This window comes from Castor canadensis, chromosome 7 (genome assembly GCF_047511655.1).
Source record: "Castor canadensis chromosome 7, mCasCan1.hap1v2, whole genome shotgun sequence".
In the NCBI taxonomy this organism is placed as follows: Eukaryota; Metazoa; Chordata; class Mammalia; order Rodentia; family Castoridae; genus Castor; species Castor canadensis.
The window spans coordinates 42747141-42754287 of record NC_133392.1 but is presented as its reverse complement, the minus strand read 5'-3'; the positions used below and the strand labels follow the sequence as shown (position 1 = coordinate 42754287).

The 7147-nt window shown below is 37.8% G+C and overlaps 1 non-coding gene and 1 pseudogene across 1 annotated transcript; one reads left to right on the top strand and one right to left on the bottom strand.

Moving 5' to 3' along the window:
• Positions 1–1380: 1380 nt before the first annotated feature.
• On the bottom strand, positions 1381–1486 carry LOC141425202 (U6 spliceosomal RNA). Its single transcript, XR_012450291.1, has one exon. It is a non-coding gene; the product is annotated as a U6 spliceosomal RNA (small nuclear RNA).
• A 254-nt stretch (positions 1487–1740) lies between these two features.
• LOC141424621 (chromobox protein homolog 3 pseudogene) lies at positions 1741–4809 on the top strand (annotated as a pseudogene).
• The last annotated feature ends 2338 nt before the right edge of the window (positions 4810–7147 follow it).

Here is a 7147-nt window from a genome sequence, read left to right as displayed (position 1 = left end):
TAATATATGACCTTTAGAAATCGACTTTTTTTTCCCCCTCTCAGAAAAATCTTTGCAGAGATTCATCTAGGTTGTTGTTATGTGTTGATAGTTTATCCTCTATCACTACCCATTTTTGGACAGAGTGGGGGTATTTGCTTTGTTTTCTGAATAGTAGTAGTCCATGGTTTGGATGAACCATAGCATATTAATCAGTTTTGTATTACTATGATGAAATACCCGAGGCAGGCTATTTTATAAAGAAAAGAGGTTTATTTTGGCTCATTGTTCTGGTCTAAGATCTAGGAATTGCATCTGGCAATGGTCTCCCACCTGGCATAGTCCCAGGGCAGGTCAGGGAATCAGTAGGAAGAGACAGGGAGCCCACATGTGTGTCACTGGTTTCTCTCCTCTTCTTCTAAGGCCAGCAATATTCAATCATGGGGCCTCTATTCTGATGACCTTATTTAGTCCTCATGACTTCCCAAAGGCCCTACTGCTAAATATCAGATTAAGTTTCCCCTCTTAATTCCTCACAGTTAAATTTCAACACATGAACCCTTGAAAGACACACTTGAACTACATGCAAACCACAGTGTGTAGATTATTTAATCATTTACCTGTCAAAAGACATCCAGGTTACTGCCAGTGTCTGCAGATTTTGTGTACAGGTGTTTGTGCAGATGTGTTTTTATTTCTCTGGGATGAATAGCCAAGGATACAATTGCCGAGCGATAAGACCTTTGCATGTAGAACTGTGACACACATAGAAATTGTTGGGCTGGGGGAGCACTTGTCTACCATGTGCGAGGCCCTGGACCTGATCCCCAACACCACAAAACAAAAACAGACAAATAAAAATCCTAAAGACAACTGCCAACTATTTCCAGAGAATGTACACCATTTTACATCCCAATAGCAGTGTATGAAGTTCTCCTCATTTCCACTACCATTTAATGCTGACCTTGTATTTTATTCCAGCCATGCTCATAGGTATATATAGTAATAGCTTATTGTAGTTTTATTTTTATTTTCCTAATGGCTAATGATGCTAAAAAAATCTTTTTTGTATACTTATTGGCATCTACACTTTGGTGAAGTGTTTCTTCTTATCTTTTGCTTATTTTCAAATTGGATCACTAGAGTTTTTTGTTTGTTTTGTGGTACTGGGGTTTGAACTTAGGGTCTACACCTTAAGCCACTCCACCAATCCTTTTTTGTGATAGGTTTTTTGAGATAAGATCTTGAGAACTATTTGCTCAGGCTGACTTCAAACCATGATGCTCCTGATCTCTGCCTCCTAAGTAGCTAGGATTACAGGAGTGAGCCTCCAAACACCTGGCTGGTTGGTTTGTTTGTTTTCTTTTGGTGTTGTTAAATGTTTTATTGAGTGTAGACATCAAAAATATGGACTTCTTCATGAATTTGCATGTCATTCTTGCACAGGGTCCATGCTAATCTTTTCTGATCATTTCAGTATTAGTACACGTGCTGCCCAATCAAGCACTGGATCATTAGTTTTTTATGTTAGGTTTTGACAGTTACTTTTATAATCCAGATACTAATCCTTTGTGCTGAATGTGGTTGGCTCTTTTTTTTCTGATTTGTTTTAGGGTGTTATGGTTTGGATCTTAAATGTCTCCCAAAAGTTCATGTATTGAAGACTTGGTCCTCAATGCTACAGTTTTCAGAGGTGGAGCCTTCCAGAAGTGAGTGGATCCTGAAGTGGTCTGACATGAATGGACTAATCCACTTATGGATTTATAGCTTATGGGATGTTGAGAGGTGGTAGAAACTTTGGGGGGTGGGGTAGGGGAGTGGCTATTTGGAGGAAGTATGTCACTGGGGACCTGCCCTTGAAGGGCACATCTTTTCCCAGGCCCTTTCCTCTCTCTTTCTCTCTCTCCCTCTCTCTCTCTCATTCTGTTTCCTGGCTGCCATGGGTAAGCAGCTTTCCTTCAGCATGTACTCCCTTTCTCCCTCACCACAGGCCTAAAAGCAATGGGGACAGCCAACAATGGACTAAACCCTTTGAAACCACGAGTCAAAATACGTCTTTCCTCTTTTGAGTTGATTTTCACAGTGACAGAAAGCTGTGTAACACACAAGGTCTTCGTAGTCTTTGTGAACAAGTTCATCAGTTTTTCCTTTTACAGATCATGCTTTTGGTGTCTTTGCCTAGTTCTTTTCTTGAAGATTTTCTCCTACATGTTTTACTAAAAGTTTTATAGTTTCAGTGTTACATTTCAGAACATGAGTCAAAGCTAATTTTTTATAAAAGATGTATGCCTTAGACTGAAGTTTACTTTTCTACTTAGGGATTGTTCAACACTATTTTTTGAAAAGGCCATCTTTCCTCCACTGCATTTGCTTTGCACTTATGTCAAAATGTCAGATGCATTTGATGATATGGGTTGACTTTAAGGTTTCCTGATCTATTCCTTTGAACTTTGGGTCTATTCCTCTGCCAATACCATACAGTTTTTATGACAGTAGTTATGTAATATGTCCTGAAATCCTTGAAACCAGGTAGACAGGTTCCTTTTCACATTATTGTCTCTTTTTGAAATAGCTACTCTAGTTCCCTTGCTTTTTCATATGCATTTTAGAATAATGTTGTCTATACCTATAAACAAAACACCTGCTAGGATTTTCATAGGAATTGCATGAAACCTGTATATCAGTTTGGGATAATTGACATCTTCTACAATATTGAATCTTCCAATCTGTGAACACATTCTCCTCCAAATGCTTTATTAAATTTACATGTAAGTATTTGGAGGGTGTAATTGGAAAGAGCATTACATATTGAATTTATTTATTTATTTATTTATTTTTTGCAGTGCTTAGGATCAAACCCAGGGCCTCTCACTTAGTAAGCAAGCACTCTACCACTGACCTACAGCCCCAGTCCAGGATATTGTGGTTTTAGCTTCAGTGTCCATTTGGTCATGGTATATGGAAATAAAGTTGCTATTTGCATGATTATCTTGTACCCTACTTATGTTTTTAGCTCATCTAATAGGTTTAGGGCTGTTTTTCTACATTTATATGCCACATACAAATAAGGACCATTTTCTCTCTTTTTTTGGATCTGTAAGCCTTTTATTGGTTTTTCTCATTTTATTGCAGTCTAGAACTTTCAATAATAGGTCAAATAAGATTGGTGAGTCTGGATCCCTTTTCTCATCTTTGGGAGAAAGTATTTAGTCTTTTGCCATTAAGCGTAATGCTAACTGCAGGCTTATTCATATGTGCTCTTTATTAAGTTTAGGAGCTTTGCCTCTATTCCTATTTTTTCCGAAATCTTTTCAAATGTACATGACTGTTAGGATTTTGTTGAAGTTTCCCTGTGAACATTGATTGATGTGATCATTGAATTTCTTTTTCGTGCCTTATTAATAGGTAGGATTACATAGTATGATTTTCAAATATTGAACCAGCTTTGCATCCCCTAGAAAAAAATCCCACTTGGTTATAGTATATATGTTGCCAAATTCTGTTTGCTTCTTTTCTGGTCTTTTGGCTAAAGAGCAGCTTTTCAGGGGCTTTGTTTGTCTGTGTTCATTGTCATTTCTGTTAGCTGGCTTCCTCACTTCCTAGTCTGGGATACATGGGGCAGAAAGATAAGCCAGGGAACACCTTGTTGTGCCTCAGGTTGAGAGGTCCCTAGAAGAAAGTCCTTACCTTCTTTTTCTTTGGGGACAGTGGGAGTTTGCTATTTAGCATACACTGGCTTTGAACTCACCATCTTCCAGTATGCCTCTCAAGTGATGGGATTACAAGTATACCTCACTATCCAGCTCTCTGCCTTCTTTTTTCCACCTTCCAGAATCTTCTGTTTGTTTCACATGTAATGTACAATGCTTTTTAGTTATGCTTATTGCCAACATTAGGGGAAAGTAAGTCTACTATACCATCCCCAAAACTGAAGTTTAGATTTGTGTTTTAGAAAGGCATCGTAGACAGGCAAGGGAAAGCAGAGACCAGGTAAAAGGCTACTGAAAGCTGGACATGGCGATACAAGCCTATAATATCAGCACTTAGGAGGCTGAAGCAGGAGGACTATCAGTTCAAGGCCAGCCTGGGTTATATAACAAGACTTTGTCTCAAAAGTCCAACAGAGACACTGCAGGACCTGGAACCCAGAGCATCAGAGCACTCTCTTCAAGTATGCAATTAAAAATGGCCTCCAATGAAGCTACTTTGCAAAAACTGTGAAAGAAACAGAATGGAAATAGTAAAAAGTTGAAGAGGAAGAGCCTGGAGAATTCATGGCAGAAGAAGTGCTAGATGATTTCTTGAAGTGGAAGGGATTTACAAATGTTGACAGTACTTAGGAACAGAAGAAAATTTAGATTGTCCAGAGTTAACCAAAGTATTTCTTAATTCTCAAAAATCTGGTAAAGAAAAAGATGGTATAAGAAGAGACTCTTTATCTGACAGTGAATCTGAAGATTGCAAATCAAGAAGAAAAAGGATGCCACTGACAAACCAAGAAGCTTTGCTAGAGGTCTTGATCCTGGAGGAATAACTGGTGCCACCGACAGGAATGGAGAATTAATGTTTCTCGTGCAATGGAAAGATTCAGATGAGGCAGACTTGGTGCTGGCAAATACGAAATGTCCTCAAATTGTAATTGCATTTCATGAAGAGAGACTAACCCGGCACTCTTGTCCAGAAGACGAGGCTCAGTAATTGTTTGCATTGTGTTTTATACATATTTATACATACACATAAACTATGACTCTTGGTTTTTGAATTATTAGTGTGAAATAGATAATCACAGTCAATGAAAATCAAGTTTGGTATGTTGGTTTTGAAAGTAGTATTGGGGGAGTTGTTGGATTTTTGGTTTTTTTGTGTCAATAGCATTGGTTACTTTGAATAAATAAAATAAAAACTTTTTGTATTTGCTTTCTTTATCAGAAAAGGCTGTTTTCTACCATATTATATTCCCTCTGCATTTGGGAAAACTTTTTCTCCAAATGTTAGGGATTTATCAGAACTTGTCTTTTAATTGGTATGTCAAAGACCATCCTAGTTTTTTGTTTGTGTTGGCATATACATAAAATATTAAATATTAATTTTAAGTTTAATAAATATTAACATATTAATATTCTAATTTTAATTCTAATTAATATTTAAATTTAATTATTAAAATAATTAAATATTTTAATTTATCCCAATAGATGGCTTGGGACTTTTTTTAGGTGTTGGGAATTGAACCCAGGGCCCTGCCCATGCTAGGCAAGCACTGTATCACTGGATTTAGACAGGGTCTCAGTGGCAGCTCAGGCTGGCCTCAAACTTGTGATCCTTCTGTCTCCACTGTTCAACTGCTGGGATTATGGCATACATCATCACATCCGGCTGGTTTTTGTTTAATATAGACACATAGATGCAATAATTTTTTGTAAAATTCCCTGTTAGTGATCCAACACTTCCCCAGTCAGATGAGGAAACTAGACAAATCCTGATTTGTTTTAATTAGCTAAACAAGACTAAGTGCGCATTTAAAGGAATGAGCCAGTTCTTTACAGAAAGTTAAAATCTAAGTGCTAAAAGATCGTGAATCATGGACTATCTCAGACTTAGCTCATGGAAATGTAATCAACTGGTTAGAGATGTTGGCAGCCTAGGACCTGCTGGGATAAACTGGGGAACAAAATTTTATAAATTATTGAACTTCATGCTTTTTCTTTCCCTAAACTCATTCTTTACACGTAGGCTCAATCTTTGCAGTGTTTGGGTAACTTGTTCTGCAGAAGCCAGGAAAATAACGTTGTAGTAATCAAAATGTTATCCAAGTGCATATTGTTTACTTTATTGTAAAAAATGGTGAACAATGGTCAATAAATAGTTTTACATTCCTAAAAAAATCCAAACAAAGAAAGGCTACTGCAGTGGTCCAGAGGAGGGGAGATAGTTTGGTGCCAGGCTGTCTCATACTCCATCTTCTCCCCCTTTGCATGAGCTAGGAGATGGTCTTCCAGTACGAGAGTGAAGCAGATCATCTTCTGGAACATTGTACTGAAACTATAGGACATCAATATCCTCCACATAATACCTGTTTCTTTCTAGAGCTTTTAAAAATTCTCTACAGAAAAAATATAAGTTACTCCTGCAAGCCTCTGACTAATATGCCTGTCTCTAAATTTTCACTAACACTTTACATTTACTAAGTATAAGCAACATTCAACAAGTCATATCTGATGTTACAACTTGAATGGAATTTTAATGATACCTCTTTGGTATCTACTGCTGTGGTTTGGCTATGGTTTAAGTGTGCCTCCCAAGGTTTCACAGGAGATTTAAGGTCATTGACTGTGAGATATTACTATACTTGGATCTAGAATGTACCCCAAAGGCCCATGAGTTAAGGCTTTTTCCTTGCTTGGCGCTATTTGGAGAGGTGGAACCTTCAAGAGGTGGGACCTAATAGGAGTTTCTCGGTCATTGAAGGCATGCTCTCAAAGAGACTAAGCCAACTGACCATGGTCTGAACCCCTCAAAACTGTAAGCCAATATAAACCTTTTTCTCTTTTTTAAGTTAATTATCTCAGTTATCTTGTTATAGCAACTCAATGAGGACTAACAGAGGTTTAAAGAGAGTGAAAATCTAATCTATGATGTTTAGAGGTGGTATTTGGGAGGTGATTAGGATTAGATAAGGTAATCAGGGTGGAACCCCGATGACTGGATATGGGTGGTTTAATAAGAAGAAGGAGAGAGACCAGAAGAGACAAACAGCTACATGCCGCCTCTACAACTCTTGCTGTGTGATGCCCTGTACCAACTCAGGAGTCTGTCAGCAGGAAAGCCATGACCAAATGTGGCTCTTTGGCCTTGGACCGCCAGAACCATGAACCAAAATAAACTTATTTTCATTATAGCTCACTAAATCTGTGGTATTGTGTACTGGCAACAGAAAATAGACTAATACATCTATATTGAAGGAGTGTCTCATGGCTTGATCTAAATAACTATAAAGCAGGTGTTTGAAACTCTGGCTATACCTTAGAGACACCAGGGGAGAGATAAAAAGTAATCATGCTAAGAGTCCACTCTCAGAAGCCTCATTACTAAGGTCTAGGTTTGGGTATTTATTTTCTGAAGAGACAACACCATTTGTTGGCTTAAAAAGAAATCATTCTGCTTAAAAGGA